This window comes from Triplophysa rosa, linkage group LG25 (genome assembly GCF_024868665.1).
Source record: "Triplophysa rosa linkage group LG25, Trosa_1v2, whole genome shotgun sequence".
In the NCBI taxonomy this organism is placed as follows: Eukaryota; Metazoa; Chordata; class Actinopteri; order Cypriniformes; family Nemacheilidae; genus Triplophysa; species Triplophysa rosa.
This window is the reverse complement of record NC_079914.1, coordinates 9,887,563-9,911,811: the sequence shown is the minus strand read 5'-3', so window position 1 is coordinate 9,911,811 and position 24,249 is coordinate 9,887,563. Positions and strand designations below refer to the sequence as shown.

General features: G+C 37.0%; 1 long non-coding RNA gene across 2 annotated transcripts in view; it reads left to right on the top strand.

The window, feature by feature from the left end:
- The first annotated feature begins 4,850 nt into the window (after positions 1-4,850).
- Positions 4,851-24,249, top strand: part of LOC130548634 (uncharacterized) — a 35,843-nt gene continuing 16,444 nt past the window's right edge. Inside the window, exons 1-3 of one of the 2 annotated variants that reach the window (XR_008962065.1) lie at positions 4,851-5,218; positions 6,350-6,387; positions 15,981-16,044. This is a non-coding gene — a long non-coding RNA (uncharacterized LOC130548634). The remainder of the gene's footprint in view (positions 5,219-6,349; positions 6,388-15,980; positions 16,045-24,249) is intronic. The other variant, XR_008962064.1, reaches the window with a different exon arrangement.

The following is a 24,249-nucleotide window of genomic DNA, read 5'->3' as shown; positions in this document are numbered from 1 at the left end:
TTGATTGGCCACCCGTCGCGAAACCGTAAATGTCTTCAGTTTTTCTTCAAGGACAGAAATAACGCGGGTCAGCAGGTGTAAAGATAATGTGAGGTGTTGTGTCAACATAGACTTTTAAAGCCAACGTTTTTTATCCTCCCATTGTATGTTTTATTTTGAAAAATTGCAGAAAGAATCGTTAGATTAATAGTATAATATACTGATTAATAGTTCATTACAATTTAAAGCATTTCTCTGTCTCGGATTCAGATTCAAAACGCGTTATCTACTTTGCTGCTTATAGCCAGTGTTGTGACTTTGCACAAATGTGTTTAAATGTCTTTTCCCTCTGTTGATGCAAAAAAATAATTACTGTAAGAATGTTTAAGACTGCCAACATGCATATGAAAAAGAACTTTAACATGTCTCTGCATTTCTTAAAATAATTTATTGAATGAAAGTTTCTTTAACCACGAACATTCAGGTTTGGCTATCCGAATTTTCCCATTTGAGAGCATATGCATATTACCTTTCCCCATTAACGTTAGTACTAGGACCAAGGTGGTTGACTCTCATTTTGTGTATACTCAATTTGAAAAATGTAGTTTGAAAAGGTGACTGCATTCAAGGATTATCGCTGCTGTCCTTCTGAAACCTCGTATCTCCATGTTTCGTGATTTTTCTTTTTTGCCCTAAATCATCATTATTTGTCACCCTTTATATTTGTCACTTGGTTTTGCAAATATCTAACCAATAAAAAGTATTAAAAAGTGCTTGTCAACTTTGTACTTTTTAAATAAATACTGTGTTGTCAGTGTTTTCCCATTTCCTGAAAAACAGTGAATTTGGACATCCAAGGTTTCGGAAGGACAGCAAATAAAGATATGATGGTTATAATGAAACAGCTTTGATACATCTTAAATCAGTAAATCAGAAGTGGTTAGTGGTTCAGCTGTAATGAGATGCTGTATGCTCAGTGGTTAAGGTAAATGACTGCTAAGGTGTGTTACTCTTTCCTTGTCGGTTTGAGCCCCATGCTTTTATGAGTGAATTTCCGAGCCTTTAAAATTTTCTTTAAATACAATATATGATTTTAACAGAATTCAGTTTGGTCATAGTCCACTCAAAATGTAAAGGTTCCTTAGGACTATATAATTAACTCTCTTCAAAGTAAAGCTTATTGGATCCAATAAAGAACCACAAATAATCATTTTAGGCTGTTTTTGAGATCTCAGGGTTTTACAGTACCAGGTGGTTTCCAAAGAACTACAGAATTAAAAGATCTCTGTGAAAGATTTAAACCTGGTTATAATGAGAGTCTTTACTTTAAGGAGTACACAATAGTTTATATTTAAAAGACCCTTTGAGAACATTTACCCTTTTACTTTTTCTTTCTCCAAAAATTGTTTCTGTCTTTGTTGGCTGCCTGTCATGTCTTTGTTGGCCTAAGGAGATTATCAACCAACAAATGAATCATAATCAATTTGATACGACCACATTGAAATGAAATAATCATCTTATGGAACATGTTGTATTAGTATTTTCATTGTAATTTACCCAAAATATTGTTCAATCTTATTGTAAACTCAAATAAAAGTTGCAAAGTTGTTACCCTCTTTTAAAACACATTTTATTGAAGATTTCGACCAGTTGAAGTGTTTTCAGCTCAAAGCCTGTATATGGGCTTTCACACACACATGGCTTTTACGCGACTTGCATGATAATTGGTCACACACATTGAAAGAGCTGAGATATGCGCTTGAACTTGACCTTCTGAATTGCGTTGCTAAAAGACGTGAATGTGGCCCTTGCACTCTTCTTATATGTGGCAATCAGTCGGCAAGACTAATGTTCAATGCTCATTTCCATAAAATCCAGCCCGTCTCCAATTAAAGGACTGTGGATGCATAGGCGAGTCTTTTCCCACGAAACAGCCAGTGTAGAAACATCTCTCCACAACGCTAAAACTTTGGGTATGTATGTATATTCGTTTTAAATATTTTGTTCTCATGCAGGTTTTAGAGATTTTCTGACACTTCCTAGCTCACAAAGGCAATGATTTGCTTTATTTTTAATCATTTATTTTTGTCTCTTTGAAATATTCATTGATGGCATCCAATATTTTTGCATCCACCATGGGTTCCAATATCATTTTGAAAACATTAAAAACATTCGTTCTCACTGCCAATTATTTTCTTCGAATATTACGTTTATTGTTAAATATGACCGTTCATGACGTCATGTGTGCTTATTAGGCTATTTGTATTCACTTTAGTATATTTGGCAAATGTTGATTATGTTTTAAACTTCTGCAAGATCTGCAAAACATCTGTTGTAATTGTGGGTGTGGCGAAGTAACTGGCTGTTTGAAAGGAAACTATATAAAAAATTTGAGGACTTTGGTCAATATATTTATGACTTTCTCCATAGAACTTTATACATCGCACAAGGTCTGAATGATCGTATACAATGGGTATTTATTATGGTGTCACGACAAGACATCATTCAACTTAAAATTTTGCTCAGACTTTGATTTTGCATTCGACCTTGGGACCTGCAGGTCACTCTGAAACTTCTGTAATTTAAGCACAGGGTCAAGTGCAACCTGTGAGACATAGGCCTACATAGAGATAAGCAAGACAGTTTATTATGTACGTAATTGGATAATATTTTTACATTTAGCTTTCATTTTTTGTTTTGCTGGTTTACTGTGTCCAAAGCCTATTAATAGCCTAATATATTTTGCCCGAGGTGTTTTTAACGTCAGTTAAAATGTTTTAATATGTACAGTGCGTTTTGGCTCGTGCATTTATGACTATATGAAGAGCACATTTGAACAATCTTTCTCGGTGCTGATGTATCTTAAATTGCACTGTATCGCACAGTAAAATATCGTCTCGTAGTGATTTCATAATGACTATTTTACATATAGCCTATAACGGATTATTGATGTGACACGTTTTTTAATTGTTTATAGGCCTAAGCATCATTGTTACATACAGATTAGTTTTAAACATGTTAGCCTATATTTAGGCTACATTGAGGAATTCTGATATGATAAATGTAGAGGGTAAATGTAGAGGATGAATCAAACTGTTCATAATCTGCTAATAATCTTTATCTATAGTCTCTTTACTGTCCATTTAAAATGTTACGATACGATACAGTTATATATAAATAGTGTAGCTAAAATTTATATTAGGCCTATAAATGTTAGACGGTTGCATTGTTTCTAATTAAGTTTAAGATAATCAGAACTCTTCCAATGAATTTTAACATCAGCATCGTGTTTGTTGTAACATACTATACAGCAAATTTTGTTTATTTATTAGACATGCGTTGTATAGCATGTGGTTCTTTGGTAATATTACTATTTCTTGCTTAATTTTAATCTTGAAAAAAATAAAGAACAGGTTGATTAAATTGTTACTGTTTAATTGAAGTGCTCCCAAATTTTAATTTTATTTTTTAAGATTCATATTTTTGAAATCTAGGCCTGTTAGAAATCAGATGTTAATCTTTATAGAGGTTTAACGCGGTAAATATTTAAATATCTTCTTTCTTTGTTTTAAAATAATAGAAAATATATTTGAAGAATGTATTTTTGCACGATTAGATATGATATGATATTTAAACATGCATTAGCCTAGTCTAACGACAGCACGTTTGTTCTTTGTGTAATCTTGGTGCGCCTTTACACCGAAGGGTGTCGCTGTTTTCTGGCGGGTTCACTAAAGTCAACACATTCTCACTCAAACCTTAATAAAATACAGAGTCCTATCTAATGGCTGAGGTTAAAAAAACATATATTTAGCCTAAAAGTGGTAAGAATGTATAACAAAACACTTTAACCAATTTATTGTGAATAATTTACTGAATAAGTAAACAGGCCTTCGTCGTGCGGTGCAAATTTCTTATAGGCTACATAATGTATAATGTGTGTTTAAATAAAAAAATATTTTTAAAGAAAATTATTATTATATATTTAAATTTAGCTAGTTTCACACCTCTCTTACTCTGTTGACAGCATGTGCACTGTAAATAAATAACATTTTATTATATAGGCTAAATGTATGGAAGTAAATGGGCTTAACTGCTAATTCAGTTCAGCAATATTTTTGCAACACGTTCGTTCTGTCAACAGTTCATATGTATTGGAAATTCCAAGAGCTGTCATGATCCATAAACTTTATATAGACGAATTGAGTGTCTATTTTTAGTCCCATGTTTCTAAAAGAAGCCTGGAAATGCATAATGACGTCCTGAACCCATCGAGCTCGATTATATTTTACGTACGACCCTTCCAGGTCTATGACGTCAAGACGAAACCATCCACTTATACTAACCTGACTCGTCAGCCAGATTCCCCCTCAGCATAAGAATATACACCTCCATCACCAAATCTCACAACTCTCTGCGTCGCAGTGGTTTCCCAAATGTGCGTGATCTGTGGACTTAAAAAGGCTATGCGCAAAACGTGATCAAAGGAAATTTACGCACGCGACGCTTTAAGCATTGCGTCCTTGTCTATTGGAAAATGGTCAATAAATAACACGAACGTATTTAGGCCTGCACTGCACACACACACAGACTTCAAAGTTGTGTGCAATGTGTGTGCGTGTGTATTGACAGTAGGAATCTTAATGTGTCATGAACTGCAGATGCTGGTTTGCAAAGCTTCGTACATTTTTCTGTTTAAAATCGGAGTTCATAAAGCAAATAAATTGCGTTTATTTAATCTCACAGTCAAATAAATTATGTCTAACCAAAACGAGCAACTTTCTTTATTATTGTGCACATATGCCAACCGTGGGAGCGAGATCACATGGGCGTTACTCTAAATGGATCATGCACGTGGAACAATAACTCATCAATTCACAACTAGACGCGGTTTGCGCGCGAGCTGCTTGAGTTTCTGCGCACGTCCACTGCACGCCGGGCTCGCGTTGAGATCGACTATACAGACTTAGTCCCAGTCTTCCGGAGTAGGGAAACTGGATACTTGGCAGACATCAAGAGAACGGAGCTGTACATTTGCTAACGCAGTTTTAGGTCAGTTTGAAAGGAAAAATACGTTATGTTGCATGGTAGTACACAGTAGGCGTGGATGTGCGTTTATGCAGTTTCAGAAGAAAAGCTCCTCATTCTTTACCACCAAATGCACTGCGACTGGTACGTTTACGGGTTTTCACCTTTGGATTAGATTGTGTGGTGTGATGGATCATCCCAAACTTGCTAAGTGAGTATAGTAATTTAAATTGACGTATGGAGCAGCAATACAGTTTAACTCGTTTTGCGTAAAATATCTTAAAACATAGCTTAAAATAGCATATATTATAATAGTCTACTACATTTGATATGTTTTCTTTTGAGCATTTATTAATACTTTCTAATTCTCAAATTCTGTTTAGATGAAAAAAAGTTTTCATTTGTCAGAGTTAATGTAGCGTATTTTAACTAAATCATCTTTTGAGCGTTGTTTGAAGTGATCATTAGGCGAGCCTGGGGAGCAAACAGTTGTGCGATTGTTAGAGGAGCCTGGGAAAATGTTCCGGGGTCTGGGAGGTGGAGTGTATTGACGCCAGACCCTCTTGTTAAAAAGACTTCTGCGCTCCCAGACGTTATTGTCATGATAATGAGCAGCCCGCACGTTGTTGAACTTGATGTTGACTTCTTTCTTAGGGCTGAATTTCTCTCGGTCGCTTGTTTGTGGGAAAATCTTCTCCGGGTCTACAGTGTGAAATTAATTAATCAGGCTTTTGGAGAGGCCAACAATAGAGACCAAGAGGAACACTGGAACCCCACAAAAGGCCCCACATCTTTTTTTCTCGACTATTATACCCAGTCCCAACACATTGACGGATACAACTATTTAAGAATTTATTTCATTGTCAGATACACTTATATATTTATTTACTCTGTGATTTTTATTTTATTTAAAATAAACAAATGAATATCTTTTAATATAATTTATGCCTGAAAATTAAGTGGTGTTTGGAGAAGTTTTTGAAAACAAGGTTGTATTGAGTGTGTGTGTGTGTGTGTGTGTGTGAGAGAGAGAGAGAGAGAGAGAGAGAGAGAGAGAGAGAGTAAAACACGTGCTCTTCACAGGCTTCTTTGTAAACTGCTGCCGTTTCTGTGCTTCATACCAAAACATTATGATAAGATGTGATTTTAATAGTCTGGTAATACGCCTATTTTCAAATGATTTCGGTTTCAGGAACACGTTTTAATAAAAAAACATTTAATCACTATATGTACAAAATCTAAATAAATACACCAGCGTCAATAGTTGACCAAGGAAGGCCCATGTGTTCGTTTTTTCTCATCTGATTACATATTATTTCAAAATATATCTCTTATTTTGCAGGTATTTAGAAATTAAAGATCACCACGCTCTGCTAACAGGTAAGATTTGTAAAGATTTGTCAGATATACCTTATTTTGTTGTTTTGTGCTATACACCAATGTTTAAAATGTCTAATGTATAAGTAAAAAAATTAACATAATATTTACAGATACTAAGTGGAATGTTTAGAATTTACATTAAAGCTTTGTAAACGTTTGTTGTAGAAGGTTTGGCTGTGGAATTTTCACATTTAATATATGAATAAAACACTTCAGCCACTAACATTCACATTTCGGTTGCTAAATCTGATTTACCAGATTCAGATCTATAACATTTAGAATTTCAGTACATGTTGATAAATATAGAAATCCATCAACAGACAATAAATAATTGAAAAATGAATGGTATTAAACGAGATTCATTCTGTTTTGTCTTGTTAAATTGTTTATCGAAACAACAGGCGAATTTCGAAACAACATGGGAATTTTCAATAGACTAAGTCACATATCATTTTTATTTTGTAATGTGTACATTTAGATAACTTTGCCTCTTTGTGTTAAATAAAACACAATATTAAACCAACAAGTTACATTAACTAGCTGTTTCTATTTAATTTTAATAGATGTTTTCTATTTTATTGAAAAATAAATTGATATGAAAAAAGATGTGTGTGAAACTGAGGTATAGGCCTATTCAGTTTGTGAAACACGTGTTTGTGAAAGCTACTGTATGTAAGAACTTTAGCGGTGCTGAATTTCAGGACCAAGGACAGTTCTCTTCTACCTGTTTGCTTCCCTGAATTTGAGTGAGCTTTTAGATATCTCAGATCGCAAAGCATGCTGCAAATTACACCTCGAAGCATTGTAATTCTCATAATTTACTGTACCTTTTTATTTATTTAAAAAATGAAACGATTAGGTATAAGATGAACGATACTTGCTCAAATACAGTAATACCAAATCCTAAACGAAACAATCTAAAATAAATTAATGGAAAAGTATACAATGAAAAAATAAGTATATAATTCAGATTAAAAAATGATGATAGTCAACAATAGGCCTTTATTGTAGCCTGCAGGTTGTACTGTATATAGCTTAAGCATGGTGAGAAGTTAATTATTGAAGCAGGACATGACGCAAAGGGCGGTAGAATCATGTGTAGGTGTGTTTGTGCCAGAGGGAGGGACTGGCAAAATCTGAGATGGAAGGTGTGAGGTGCAAGACACAGAGCTTTCATAGTTACACATATATTTAGGTGTGGTATTAAAAGAAATGTGTGGTTAATGTAAGAATAAAATTGAACCTTTGAAAGTTTTATTATCGAATGTTTATTTTCAAAAGTCTTCGTGGCAAGGTTTAGTTTTTAAATTCCGAATTGTGGGTGCAAAAGAATGGCATAATTATTATGTTTAAACAAAATATACACGAGATACACGGAAGCTTTTTAAAAACATTAATTAAAAATAGCCTAAATATAGATTCTGTTTAATTTAAACAATGTCACTTTTTTGTGGGTTTTCACTTTGATTGTTAAATTATAACACATGTCATTAGTCTTTCTTATATGCATCACACTGCATTCGCGCGTGCACATGCAATGTATTCTGCATTCTCTCTCTGATAGTGTGTGTAATAGACAAATCTCAGTTTGCTATATAACTGCACAAATACAACAAGCTAAACATTTTAGTTAAACAATACAATTGGCTATACCGCTAGAACAAAACAATGTAGGCTATTCAAAGCATATAGTTTAACACTTTATTGTTTCACTTTTATACCCTGTGAGGTTTTAATAATTTGTGACTCTGCCTGTGAAACCAGCTAAAATCATTTTTTGTCATTTACTGTTTTCTACAGTAAAGAACATTATGTGGAAATATACCATATATGATGTATTTAATATTAAGGCCATGTAAAATTTGAAATAATGAATTGCATGACTGAAATCAAACTTTGCTCATTCGATTTTGAGACAGGGTCGCATTTCAGTAAAACACAAACTACAGTATTTGATACAACTCAGTCACTTGGAATGCAAGGGACTTTATTAGAGACACATTATTTCCAAGACCAACTTCGGACTATTGTAAATACTTAAAATGATTTTATATAAATATTAATAGCATTAATAGCTATTGCTTTTTTCAGACCTCTCTTAAAGTTAAGCAAAAGGATTTTTAAGTCTAGTGTTTTTTCTTTATCTAAAAACATTGAGGATTTTTTTTGCTTCTTGAAGTCGAATTATTGTCAAATTAACTAGGTAACTGTACAGGTTTTATTATTGCTCAAACAGTGTTAACCCGTAGTTGCAAACTGTAACAAACCTCCGAATTTCAATCACAAAGACATTGGCACTACTGAACTGATTCTGAATTTTAATTTGACAATCTATCAATATCTATTTTCGAGTTCTCTCGTTTCTCACATTTAGCTCTTGCACAAGCTTGCAAGCGCGTATTTGAAATTCATAACAAAAACTGTCTTTCCTTAAATTAAAATACAAATCCATAATTGTATACCAGCCGACATTTTCAGTTATTGCTTTGCATGGTGTTACTTTGCCCCTCCCGAAATATTATCTTGTTTTTGCTAAATGGAACATTCCACATTTTACATGGAGAAACCGGGAGATCCCATTTTCACATGAACTGGGGAATATATTTTAATGGTAAAGAAGGACAGGCCCATGGCCGTGTGTGTGTGTGTGATGTCTGCATATATGATTGCACACTTTTAATAATAATAATAATTATTATTATTATTTTAAGGAACATTTATGTGGCGTCAGAATTTGTATGAAATATGTATATTTTTCAAAAACTGCTTTGTGTTTCTTAGGCCTTCACGCTTTACAGAATACCCTTGAATAAGTGTATTTTTATGGCTCACTCTCTTGCTTTCCCACCTCATTTTCAAATATACAATACGAGGATATGTACAGTATGTGACCAGCATTCACATTAAATCTTAAGGCATCTCCATATGAAAAGATTGAAAAGGCTGCTCTCGCGCACTACGAGTTTCATGTTTAACATTAAAACAAACGAATATGCCATAGCAATAAACCTTTGGCCACAACAGCAACTTATATCCTGCGCCTGAAGAACCAGAAACACCAGAAACTGGATTTAAACCTTTTGAGTTTTTTTTATAATATAGGCATTGTATATTCTCATTGAATGTATACAATAGACAGAGAAAGGCCTATTTGAATTAATTTAAAACGAAGTTTATCAACGCAAAACTGTAATTGCTTGCATTTGCACAAATCTTTTTAATTAAATGTGTTTTTAGAGGACGAGACGTGCCACGAGAAATTCACAACTTGGAATAAAGCTAGTGAATAAGTGGATTAACATTTGTGTATTGTCAGCTTCTACGTGCATATATATATATATATATACGTATACTGGTTATTATATTTATTTATGTAAGGTTTATAGTAGGCCCATCTTTAAAACAATAGCTTATAATTTACGCGTAGTTGCAAGTTTTAAAAATCATTTAGCGTAATGGTGAGAACAGTGTTCGGTCACGGGCGCGACTCAGGGTGTCTCAGTCCTGTTCAGTCATGTGTATCAATAAGCATTAATGGTTAATACTGGTGACATCACAGTTGTGTTGGCGGTGTGACCCCCGTGGCCCTGCCCAGAGGAGCCCCTCACTTCAGTCTTCTACCGTTCGCCTCTTCAGTGCTGCTGTCGGAGCCTTGCGCTTACTCGTGCTTGCTTTGTAGCTGGAGGATTTTACCAAAAAAAATTTTATTTTCATTTTAAAGGCTTTCCGTTGGTATATGAATCGCCAATGCATCGAAAAGACACCGTAAATCTCAAGTGTGCGACATTAACCGAGGCTTTTTGCCAGTGCTGTCGTTAGAATGAAAAGGATGTTTGATTTCGTTTTTGAGCAAGTGCACATTTGGGACAAAACATTAAGAGATGTACTTTGTGAAAATGGATGTGAAATGAAATTGTGAGTATCTCTTTTTGTGGCATTTGACGCTCATTGTTTGAGAGTTATACGATCTTTATCTGTTAGCCTATTTGTTGTTGAAGCTTAACTTTGTTTAATGCTTGTATGCAGGTTTTCGTTTTTATTTTATGTGTGAAGTCGTTTTATTTTGTGTATTTATTATTTCAAAGTTAACTCCGTTGCTTAGGGAACTCTATCTTAAGCAAGTCGTATAGACTACAGCCTGAGATGTTCTCATTGATTTAGAGGTGGACGTATATATTAAAATATAATAGAATATAAATGATAAGGATCCGTTTTACAGATTAAGTTGTCTTAGATTTATTTTTAATTTGACATTTTGCGTGATTTTCTTTTAGATGCAATTCTGGAAGATGTAATGTGTTACAAATTAAGAGGGCAGAGCAGGTTAAATGCAATTGTAGATCATGAACATTTTGTAAATACTATTTTAGCTCGTGAAAAACTTGTGTTGTTTGAGATCAGTTGAGAGTTCCAGTGTAGGCCTATTAATAAACTGACAACCTAAATATGGTTAAAGCTGCCCTATCGAGGGTATGGATACTGTGCGTAATTCTGCTTTAGATTTTTCACTGAACCCCACTAAATTATTCTTTAGAAAGTGTTTTTTCTTTTAATCGTTGAAATGAAATGGAGAAAGTGGTAGATATTTGAACAAGTGCTTTGAGACTGACAGCATGCCATATACAAATGGCAACACAGACGAGTATGGACATACGGAGCTCAATTTTGGAGATTTCATAAGATCTGAGTGTTTCATTTATTTACGTAGTATGATCGTTGACAGTTTTTACGGTGTACGTAGATTTTAGGCCCCCATTTGAACGTTGTGAGCCCTTATGTTGCCAGGCCAACATCAAATAAAAGACGTGCCAGTCGCACACAACTGAAAGTGCGTTTAAAATTGTTGTGATATAGTGGACATCCAAATGCACAAGGTGCGCATTTAGCTTCACAGACCCTAAAATGTACATACAAATCTCCACAAATACAGACAGCGAATTTAGCCCACGTGTTAGTGAGTGAGTGTTTGTGTGTGTGTGTGTGTGTGTGTGTGTGTGTGTGTGTGTGTAAGTGAGCGAGTGCGACTGTATCGGAGCCTCTCACACACACAGCAGCAGCAAATGCAATAGCTCCATGTGACCACAACTGAAGCTGCATCTGCGTACGCGGCGGTCCCTTTAAGAGACACGGGTTAGTTTTTCTCTTTGGTTATCTAGCTGTATGAGTTTATGTGATATCATAAAGCTAGAGAACCGAAAGTATAAACTAATCCAAAAGACTTCGGAGCGCTTTGCATGGGAAGGGATGGGATCAAGCCGAAAGATGGGGGGATCTGGAGCGCCGGGGTATGGGAAGACGGCGATGTCCACTACAAAGAGCATCCACTCCGGTAGGCGTGCAGGTCGCGTTGTGTTGATGGTTTTTAATGGTCTGGTTGGCTTGGAATGTGTAAAGCTATGTGAAGAAGATGGATTTTAATCGCTATGTTCGGTCATGCTGGAATCTGCCTCCGGCTACATAGGGATGCTTTAGTGCGTTAGTGCATTGGGAGCAGGCTGACACGGAGAGCTCCTCCGTATCCTGAGTGAAATAGGCTTGTATTCAGTCTGAAGTGTGTTTGTGCAACATTCCAACATAGAGGTGATGATGATGCTGGTGTATGAATTCGGGATGACAGGAATCGGTTAATCGAGGTGTTTCATACGATTGGTCAGACCGTGTGCGTCACGTGGTCATCATATAATATGAGAACGCGTAGTCAAACCTTAGAGGTGTGTGTGTGTGGCTCGACTGTCTTTTTGTAATTTTGTACTGCCATAACTGGGCAATAATGTGTAAATAGTGTTTTTATAGAGTAGCCTATAATTTGTAGAATGTTTTCTGTAAGGTTTATTGACTATACAAAAGGGCGACGAAAGGCATAAGACTGACGTCCTCTTTGTACACCTGTCAGTAGTTAAACCAACCTTGTGAAATAATATACTGAATCTGTTTTCAATGAATATTTAATATTACATTCAAATTTTAGAGTTATTGGACATTTTTGGTTTCATGGTTACATCATTTGTGGCATGGTTGAGGTCACAATGCTATTCTAAACGGGCTTCTAATGACATCATTCTGTGACACATGCAGGCATTGTGACAAACCATCATCTTATGTCATTTCAAAATATAAGGAATCTTAGACCATATTTAACTACAAAGGCCTATTCGTCTGATAACCACTCTGGTGTTTATAGGCTGTATAGGCCTATCTAGTTGTTGTTTCATGGTGCCTAATATTTTTAGAACTGTATATGTCTCCAAGTTGCTGTCATTTATTCGTCTCAGCCTCATAGCGGTACATCACACATGCTCATTTTTAAGTCTGTTTTTAATAAATACAAGGTAAAAGAAATGTTAGACATTGGGTTTTTGTGTGAGCCACTATCTGACCACTTAAGTCATTAAATCTTTAATCATCCACAATACAAATAAAACTATATTATCTTATAGTTAATAACAACTTTAGTATTCTCTCACACGACACAATAATAGATAGTTGGTTGAGGGTATTTATATTTATGCATCAGGCAGATGCTTTTATCCAAAAGGGCTTGCAATGCTTTTAAGGTGTATTTTTTCATTTATGTTGATTATCTGTATTTGTTTGCAGTATCAGTTTACAGTATTTGTGTCAGCGGTAAACCATTGCTTTAGTTTCATGTGTCCAAGTTCAAATCATCAGATTTGTAAATTTATGGGAGTGGGCACAGATGTGTAATTGATGCATGACACATAGCGTCTGAGTTGCAGTGAGGGGCCTGGCTGAGAGGCACCCCAGACATTTTCCCACATTAATATGTGTCTGGTCCTATGTTAGGGGCCCCAGCAGATGGAGTCTTGTCTTAGCACCTGGCATATGCAGCACTGCCATTGTCTGTCTCTAATACTAATCTGAATTAAATGTAACCAACCAATCTCAATTTCTCGTCAGATTAAAATATGCAGCCTGTATGGCGAGTACTTCGTAAATTTTAGGATTTGGCTTTTGATTCCTTTTGCCTTTATATATCTTTGAAATATGAGAAAACTGCCCCTTTTCAGACATCATTAGAAATAATGTTTTTGTGTTTCTGAATTTATTATGCTCTTATTTGTATATAGTGTGTTTTGTGCGTTATTGTACAATATCTAAATGTACAGTTGTTGTGGAAGGCCTTTAGATTTGCTACTGTGGTAGTTTGATTCTCTTAGGACTGCGAGTGGCATAAATTAATGCTTTTGAGGGGGTGTTAGCTTATATTTGAAGATATATACAGGCTGCTTTTGGACAACATGCATATGTTGACACGGTTAATTTACAGTCAGGCAAGAGCTAATAAAATGCATCCCATTTGCTCTCTTCCTATAAATTGTAAACAGCTATTTCAAAGTTGACTCCTTGCAAGTTCAGCTTGTATGAGAAATATAATGCACATTATAGGCATGCATTATTATTCATTTTTGATAGTAATAGTTGATGCTAAATATTAATAACCAGTGCATACTGTTTCTCTTGTTTTTATTACTGATTTCCTGCATTCTTCAATCCAGTAGCAATCTCAAAAAAGGCAGCACTGCTATGGATGAGTTATGTTTGTATTATTAAAATTTGTGTCAGTGACATGTTCTATTCTTTAAACAGGTTTCACGCATTTTTAACTATGTTTTGTGTCTGGTTTCACTTGCAGTGTGCTGTCATGAATTTCATTCAAATAAATTAGGCTTCAAACTGCTACTGTAGCCACAATAAAACGGGACGTTTTATCTATTATTATTCAGTTTTCATTTTTACCTCAAAAAGCAAATGTCAATCATTTCTCCTCTGAACTTATGAATTCTGAGTGCGGTAGCTTAGCAACGGCCTCCGATCCAAGCAACGAAATGGAAACGAAAATCGTCCTTTATTTGGAGTCTTACATTGGCAGATTTAAAAGGGTCCAGCACATTATATGAAAATAATTTACATACACGACAGACTCCAGGTTTTTAAACTCTCTATCTGGAGGGGCGGAATATTAGTCGGGCTGAATGAGCCTGCAGGGCCTTGGTGAAGCGCTGTATCAAAATATTGCTAGACGTTATTTCCTTCGGGTTATCTTACAATAATCATGGGGGAAAATATGAAATGTCTACGTAAAACATGGTTTATAAGCATAGTGGCTTAGCTTACAATATAGGCAAGCATGAAAATAGCACGTGGAGAAGGCCCCTTTTTTCTGTTTTACTTCATTTTAAAATGAATGTTTGGATGCCTAAAATGTACGGTTTGTAAATAGTGGGATTGCTTTTTAATGTTTAACTGCTTTCTTTGCATTTTAAGAATTAGTTCTTTTACTTGACGTTTATTAATAATTTACATAAAATTAATAAAAAGGCACGACGGCTGCGTTTTAAAATCTACAGTGCTGCCTAGAAAGCGTATGACGCAACTATTCGCCTCGCGCTCAGCTGATGTAGAACTCTCCTATAGTAGCCAACGTGTCCAAAAATGCTTCCTAAGTAGACAGCTCCCTTGTTTTGGGAAAAAAAATACGAGCATTCGGTGCAATAAAGGGTGACAGTCGTTTTTTTTCTCGTTAGCCTCATAAAATAAGTTCATTCGTTGAAGTTTAAACGAGCCATATACATTTAGTCACATGCAAGATGAACATTTACGTTAATATTTTGTCTTTCTGAAGTGTATATTGCGCTCTACAGATGTAAATGTTTAAAATACGCTTTAAATTGAATTCCAGTCGAGGTGCATTTGTGTTGCACATTCAAGATACAGGACGGATATTAAGTTAATAAGTTCATTCGTGTAGTTCTTATATTCGTGTAGTTTTTATTAACCGGAATAGTTCATATTTAGAAAGAGTTCAAAGATGATGAGAAAGTTACTGTACATTGTTATGCACTTTATGCAAAAAACAGTCACCCATCTGGCAAATCATTTTTGTTTATTTTATTTTAAAACGCATTGCGCATTTACTTCTTTGCATCTCATATTACTGGTAGGCTATCGTTGTTCATTATAGAAGCCCTGAGTTTATTTTCCTTATCTGTTTTTTCAAATATAACCTTTATATAATGTGTGAGGAAAAACATTATTTTGAAGAATTAGTTTATTAAACCTGGGATCACAAATACATTTAAAACCAGGGTTGCTTTCCAGAGATTCAATTCTGATGATTTATTTTGGGTCTTTTTGCCTAATAAGTTGTGAAGTTGGAGCTTTTTCATCTGCTTCTTATCTGCAAGTTTATTCCTTTGACTCATGCAGTATTTGAGCATCTCATTATGTTCTGAATCCTGATGACAAAAATAGTATTGTTGAACTAAAAAGTCGTTTTTCAAGCTGCCTCTATTGACTTCATACTGATGCATATAAAAACGAAAAGGTTTTTCCTCATATCTGCTTTTATAGTATAGCTCTATGGATGGTCATCAAGGCATCACACAAGGAAGCAAAACCTTACAAAGAAGCAAAATTCAAGCAAAATAATACCATCATTATTATGAAACATTCCCAAAAAGCTAAAGCCACAGTAAAATATTATGTAAAGGTGCCTGTATTTGTATACCAAAGTGTTTATATTTTCATTCTTGCTATATTTACTAAGCAGTGACATTCTGTATTTTTTGCAGGAACAAGATATTGAGGTGCTACACGTCAATGACAAAACTTCGCAATCAAATGACTACAGATCAGGTGAGTGTTGTGGCCCCTAAGGCATATAGGGATGCGCTCTCGATACGACCTTGACTTCCACTTCATGGGGCTGCATGCGGATGTGTTTAACAGTAAAATATGTAACACCTTTTCTGAATACATTACACGACCTGGCAGAGATAGTGGTTTTATTTAAGCACATTATGCACCTAGAATTTAAGTATTAATGTATAGTCTAAGCATGAAAAAGTAATCATTGAACCATATGTTTATTGAATGAACACATGTTATGCATATTTAGAAAATGAGAGTAGATGATCTTTGTTTTTAAATTAAGCTAGATGTTGAGCTTGGATTGTATTTATATCGGGGGAGCATTTTAGTGAGATAAATTGTTTATGGCGATTTACATAAAAATGTGTTTGTCCCCCCCCCAAAAAATGCTGGATGGCAAACATAGGAGGGATTACTATGGCAACAGTGTTTGCCCTTTCTCATTGGTGGTAAGGAGTAAAGCAGACTTATGTCACATGACTCCAGTCAGAGCTTTATCCTGCAAGGCATTGGCTTACGTGTTTCTTTCAAAGCTCAAATTTATGTCTACGTGTTCCCGGGAACAAGGAGAAGACAGTAGTACAGGATATTTACAGTATGTCTAATTCGGCTCCAGCAGGACGTCTACTTTAATATTATTTTACTGCTTTTTATGTACATCTCTAGGATTTCTGAATTGTCTCCTTGGGTTTTGATGTTTTATAATTTTGGGTCTTTGTTATTTAAATCGAATACTAAGTCATTATAAGAATAGTGTTTCATTTTCGATGGCTTAAAGTTGAGTTGTATTAGTTCATTATTAGTTTTAAACCATAACGATTGCGATCAGTATGTTTTATATACTGTATATCACAGCATAGCCCTTTGCCCACTCACTTTCATACTCTTCTCCATAACGCTCTGATCCAATTTGTCTCCCCACAGTTGCCGGACAAGAGACGGGAAGGCCGTTTGTGTGATCTATATTTAAATTCTTTTGTTCACACCCTTATCCCTTTAAAATATTGCGGGGGTCCTGGTGGCGTGTGTGTATATAAGGTGTGCTCATGTGGAAAGGCTATGAGGGTGGCTCAGTCCTTCACCTTACTAATTCCCTTCCCTCTCTCTCTCTTTCTATCTCTCTCTCTGTCTCTCTCTCTCTCTCTCTCCCACCTTCATCGGCAACCTCCGTACCCCCCTCCCCCCGCCCACCTAAAGCCCTCTTTCTAACCCTCTTCAGACTCTCACTCTCTCTCTTTCTCTCCGTTCACAATCTCAAGTCAGAGTTCAATGGCACTTTTTTCATTTTGCCTCCCCCCCAACTCTAGTGGGTTTTGCAAGATGGGGGCAGGTACCTTCCCTCCCCCATGTGAACTTTAGCTGCAATTCTCCTGGCACACATGCATTGTGAAACACAGATTGAAAAAGAAATGAGCACTTTTTTCTCTCTCTCCTCTATGTCTCTCTTGCCTTAACACGGAATTCTCAAACTCACCCACTCTCTCCCACGCAGTGTATTCAGAGAGCCAACGCGGCCACACAAGAAAGTAGCCATATTTAATGGCACTCCTGTGTGAAGGCAGTGTGGCACAAGCAAGTCGGAAAGCAGTCCATATAATTTCATGCAGTATCGTTCCGTGAAAATCTAGAATATATGGAGTATGAAAGTCTTTTCAGGAAAACGGCTTTGTGTTTATAATAATAGCCGACTTGTCTTTTGTGATAGAGATGCAACTGACACAAAGATCCATTACATCTATTTCATCTATTAAATAGACCAGACCTAGGCTCTTTGTAAGTCATTGAACACCATTCCACAACCATACACTGCTAACTGTACAAAAAAGTGCTGCCTAAAGTCATCGCAATGAGATTAAGCTCACCAAGACAAAGATGATGCTCCATTGAAAAGAGAAACATAGAATGAGTCAACAGCAGAGAAAGAGAATCTCTCTTCCCCCGTGCTTTAAGCCAGAAAAACAGTCTGTGACATTGGCCTAGTTCTAGATCACGATTGCCCGGAGGAAGAATTGAATTGAAGAATCAGAGAGAGAGAGGATCAGAGGGGACTTAGCACCCCGTGGCTATGAGCCCCCCCACTCCATACCAACTAACCACCTTTCACCTTCAACCAGTGCTTTTCCCTTCTCTCCCCGCGCTCGGACCAGCCTCCACTTACACGGAGGAACTCAATATGGTACTCGGAAGGTCCGATAGTTCAATCCGAGGCATGCTTTCTGAAATGATGCACGTAGGAGAGAGGAGGCAGCGTGTATAAACAAATTCTCGGCACGCAAAAATCTATAGAACTGAATATCGAGATGCGCTGTCTGTTGACTTGCACCATTACCATTTGTAAATGCCACAGAAGATTGCGCTGTTAGTGCAGTGCTTTGAAAATGTATCAGGAATTATTGACGTTCGGTTAGAACTTGTATACAGCGCACGGCCTGAACCAGATTGTGAAATTTCGCACCCGCTCGAATGTTGGTGGGTAAACTTGCGATGGAAAAGCAGGAATTCCCCATAGCTGTGGGGCTTTAGATCAGCTCTTAGTCAAACATGAGTATTTTTATTATAGCTTTTATATTTTTCAGCCTGAACTGCAGTTCCTGTTGTTTGTGCCGTGAATATGAATGATACCTCAAATAGTATGAGAAAAGATGTACTTTCTAAATTATTCTAAGATATTTTTCTAAACAATCAGGTATGATTCATTTTCATCAAAATGTTCGTTGGGGCAAATATGGACAAACCCAAACCCAAGAATTTTCTAGGTTAATTTAAATCAGCATTTGGGTTTGTCCAGATTTGACCCAATCATGGGTTGAAACAACCAAGTTTTTTAGTATGGACTTGGTCTTTTGACCTTGGACATTAGGGAACCACCATAGCATCTTCTCAGAACACCTTAGAAACCACCAAAAACACCCTAGCAACCATCTACAACCCCAAACAGTGGCTTGGAAATCACTCAAACAACCTTGACAATGGCAAATAATAGGAACATTCTCAAGTCATCAAACATTGAGTTTGCATGGGGAACCACCCCACAAGTTACTCTTTAAAAAAGTAAAAATCTAGTTTAGTCACTTTGATTTTTCCTCTACTTTGTAGTTTGTCTATCTCAATGAGATTTTCTGGTGATAAACACCGCCTTGTAATTGTAACAGCACTAGTATTATTAATTGAAAAGTGTTGCGTCATAAACTTTGTGATTCCCTTTGTGAAGTAAATTGATGTCAACTGGCTGAAAGTTTCTCAGCAACAGTTCATTTCGAGATTTATGGAGCGGCTTTCTTCGGCTTGCTGTATAGAATGCAGCGATCCAAACCGAATTGCAGATATATTACTCGTGGTAGTTTTCATTTGTTTGAAAGCCTCCGGTCTGCAAACAAGAAACGAAAATTCGTTATAGATTTGAATTCATATAAGGGGCTCGATAGCTTGCTTTGTAAGTTCATTTGAAATATACCCCCTGCATTATACGGCCCGATAGGAAATAAATCTCTTTTAATGAATGCAGAGAATGAGATCAGGAGGGGCGTGCGTTAACGGAGGGTTTTGTTGGTTGCGCTAGCATATGCTAACATAAATTAACCTCCATATTTTTACTCAGAAAACCGATTGATGTTTCGTTCCATTAAAAGCTAATGAAACGCAAAGTTCTCGCTTGAAGCAGCTACTGTGCGCCGGTAACGTCCGCAGCGAGTCGATTCTCAAGAAGTGAATAGCTAGACACGCCGGTTAAGGCCTCAGTGACACATTGCCATGCAAAACACTGCCTCAATAGTGAAGTGTATTTATGAAGATGAGGGCAGGGGGTGGAGGGCGAGAGGAGGGAGGGCGGTTTAGACCGGGGGGGACGTTATGAAAAGGCAGCAGGCTGCGATGTGAATGGGACCAGCGGGGAGGGGGGCGACAGGGTCCGCGCCTCCATCGCTTCAATGCAACGGCCGGAGCAGCTGTGAAAGAAGGTCTCCCCTTTTTCCCACGACCCAGCGAAGGGGCGAAACACTGCCCGGAGTCTTCCAGGGTCAAGTCATTTTGCTAATATATACACTGGGCTTGTGTACCCGGACAATGCATACACACAACTCATTTATTTGGTGTGTGCACACAGACAGACCCGCACTCGTGTGTACACAGCCACGTTCAGACGCAGACGGGGTGGGCAGCGAGAAAAGACCCTGACACTAATTTCGGTCACATTGGGGGCCATTGTCTAGTTCTAGGCCGAGAGTCCTAGACTGTGGAAATTAACAAGCTAACCGGGGGGACTTGTGAATGCACACGCACAAGTAGACACCTGCTTATCGGAGATGTTCCCAAAATATTGACACACATTGTGTGAATATAATGTACATGATTGTATTGATTTGTATACGTCTATATGTATGTTGATAGATTTGGAATATTTTTATTTATTTTATTTTAGATTTAATTATAAAGACAAAATGTACACAAAAATACTTGATTCTTTTCGTCTTTGGTTCCTGGTAGGCATATTTAGTGCATTTTTTTTGTTTTGTTATTGTTTGTGTTTGTGCATGCTTTGTAATGGCTGTTTTTGTCGTTTTCATGCAGCCTGATGCTTGAGATCTCTCATCTCAAAATCAGGCTGCTTTGGTGAAGCCAGTGGCCTTGTCCAAACCTTAGCAAGAATTGAGTCAGATGAAGCTTGTATTGTTGCTTGTGTACTGCAGAGGTGGATTTTGGGAAGATTTTGTTGAATCACGATTCCCTTGAAGGCTGAGGTATAGACCTGCCTGCTTTGGGGCCGAGGGTACAAAACAGAAACTTTGAAACAATAGTGAGAGGAGAGCACACAGCAACTTATAAAAAAAGACTTTAGATAAAACTTCTGCTCCGTTCATTGTGGTTTAAGGTGGTGAATTGCATAAAATATATACAGTATGCATTATTTAATTTTTTGGGCAATTCCATTTGGTGACGCAATTTGTCCAGCAACCATTTTCCAGCTGTGTGCTTTGTTCGTTTTTGTTTATTTATGTTTTCATTAGCTCTTACAAAATGTTCCTTGATTTTAATTGCATGTTTGTTTTTAGTTTCGCCACAGCCCACCCGCTCGAATAAACATTTACGACCCTATACGTGTAGTCCATTAGCGAATATAGACCCCACTCTGCATCTTCAATAGACAGTGCCATCTTGTTAAAGGCGTATTACAAACTGTGCCGCTGTGTCACAGCCTTTCTGCCTTTCCCCACCCACCTTGTGCCATTTACACTCTTTTATGGCACATTTGTCCGGCAATAAGCCCCATTCTTTTGATAAACAAGCACATGCGCCGGCAATCTCTCTCCTCTTTTCGCTCCCCTTTCTGTTGGGAGACTCCTGGAGTACAGCAAGACAAAAGAGAGACTCACTTAATTAGCTGAGCGAGAAGATGCATTGGGGCAATCACCCGGCACAATGAGGGAAACGTACAGCATGTTAATTCAGCGTGGGGCTGTAGTGAGCTTCCCGGGGCCCAGAATAGCCTTTTGTTTAGCGGCTGGCCGCCGTAATAGATCAGATGCGCTTCAATTAAAGCCAAAGTGTTCCAAGCCCTCTTGCACGAAGGTGCGGATGCATGTTTTCTTTGTTTGTTCAAGGCGCCATGTTGAGAAGATTGTGCATTATTTTCTGTGATTTAGTGATGGACTAGAATAGGAATATAGATGAAAAAATATTCTTATAAGTTACCCACCCTCATGTCATTCCAAACCTGTATGACTTTCTTTCTTCGGCAGAACACAAAAGAAGATATTTTGAAGAATGTTGGTAACCAAACAGCATTGGACCCCATTGACTTCCACTGTATAGACACAAAACCACTGAGACATTTCTCAAAATATCTTCTTTTGTGTTCCACAGAAGAAAGAGTCACATACATGTTTTAAACCCCATGAGAGTGAATAAATGATGACAGAACTTTAATTTTTAGCTGCACTATCCGTTTAATATTTTAAGTTAATTTGAAGAGCAGTCGGTTGCTAAATATGGCGAAATACAAATCTCATTGGTTTTTACATGTCTTTTGTCTAGTTGTCATAAGAATTTGCACAAGAACCAAGAAGAGTCTGGTAGGGACACATCCAGAAAGCAACATTTGATGTTGTCCAGCGTTGCTTGTGTTTTCATCTAAACAAAGATCGCTCCATAAGCGTGATCTTCATAAGCCGCAGCCTTCCGCTTCCTTCTTGTGCCGTGATTCACCGCCGTCTCTTTCCGTAAACCTATTTCTGTTGGTTTGAGTGGGAGGTGTGATTATGTTTGGGCGAGGGGCTTATTCAGGTTGCTTCTGTTACAGTGGCTCCCCGAGGCGGCCACTTTCATGAAGACGGATAAGATCATGACGATCCCCCCCGCTCTCCCTCCGCTGCGCACCGCGCTAGCTTTCTCTTCCTCGTTCTGGAGAGTTCTTTAATCTTGATGAGTGAGATGAAGGGGTCGCAGAGCACAGCCAAGTGACTGGCCTGCGTTACAGTGTAGGTACAGAAGAAAAACCCGCCCCTCCTCCTTATCGTGATCAATACGACTAGCAAAGATCTGGGCTGGTGGTGGGTGTAGGAAAGCTCTAGTCAGGGACATAAAGAGTCTTAAGTGTGCTTGGTAGCTAGCGCTGCCTTTACACATGTTGATACCCAGATTTCTAAGATTTAACATGATCTGTGGCCAGAGCTTTATGTTCGTGTCTGTTGTGTTAGCCTTAGGAAGATCTTTTTGTTATGTCTGAGGGAGCGTCTCAAAAGTCTCATAGGGCACATTTTGTTTTTAAGATGTTTGTTTTTTAAGTCTACCATCTTAGTCCTAAAGGGATATTTAGCCCCCCAAAAAGAATTTTTTTAGTAATTTACTTACACTGATGTCAAGCAGATATTTGAAAGAACGTTGGTAACCAAACATTGGCCCCCATTGACTTCCATTGTATGGACACAAAATCCCCAACACATTTCTTAAAATATCTTCTTTGTGTTCCACAGAACAAAGAGTCATATGATTGGAACCACATGCGTGTGAATAAATCACCTCAGAATTTTTATCTTGTGTGAACTTTCCCTTTAATGTTAAAAGTTTTTTTGAAAGATAAAATGTATATTTATATTTATGTAGCTGTAAATTCATGTTTTTTGTTCATTTAAGTTTTGCAATCCAAAGGTCACATTATAAGTACTTTGTGATTTTTCGCCTGATGTAGTTAACCCCAAAATAAAAATTTAGTCAGTCTTGTGTACAGTAACTTGTACTTGTACTAAAGCTGTAGTTTTGCAGCAGGTTTGCCAGTAAGTTACTGTAGATTTAATTATTTTCCTATTAGTACTGTTTTCAATTTGAGTTAAATGCAACTTAAACACTTAAAACACTTTGACTTTTGAGATTCAAAATGAGCTAGAAAAGACTGGCATTATCACAGCAACACTTCAAAAAATGACATTCTTCCTATGCACTTTTGTCTTGTTTTTTAGTAAAAAAATTTAAAACTTCTTTAATTACGATACATTTACATAACAAGAAAAGTGACCTAAGATAAAAAGTCTTGTTTCATGAAAGTAAATATAAGAAATATGTAAGTTTATATTTAAAACAAAATTGTAAATTAAATCTACAGTAAATTACTGGCAAACCTGCTGCAAAACTACAGCAAAGTTTTACGGTGTATAGTTACATTCCTGTTGTTGCCAGTTATGAGATATGCGACAACCAATTAATGTCATGACGAGATAGACTATGCAAAGCATGATTGTTCTTTAAAGTTTCTCCTTTTGTGTTCCACAGAAGAACAAAAATGCAAAATGGATTTGTGACAACAGTATGGGTTTGAATTGTCAAATCCTAAAGATTGCGATTACAGATTAGCTTTATTACTTAGTTGTTCTAAACCACATTAGACCTGCTCTTCCTCTCAGTTTCTAACTTTTGACTAATCTTGCAGTTCGACTACCTCCATTCCTTTTCTCGCTCAGGTGTTCAGACTTTCTCTCCTGCTGGATCTCTGCTCCTCCTCTGTTTAGGTAATTGAGTTGGTTTAAAGTTAACCACCCTGCTCAATAGCAGAGAATGCAGGTTCCCCTCCCTCTCCGTAGGGTCACATTGTCCTGCCCCTCTCCCACCAGTGTAATCCCCTCCACTGGGACAATAGACCTGCCCACAGGCCACAGAGGGTACGTTAGCCCACCGACTAGCGAGCCCCCTCGATCTGAGCAC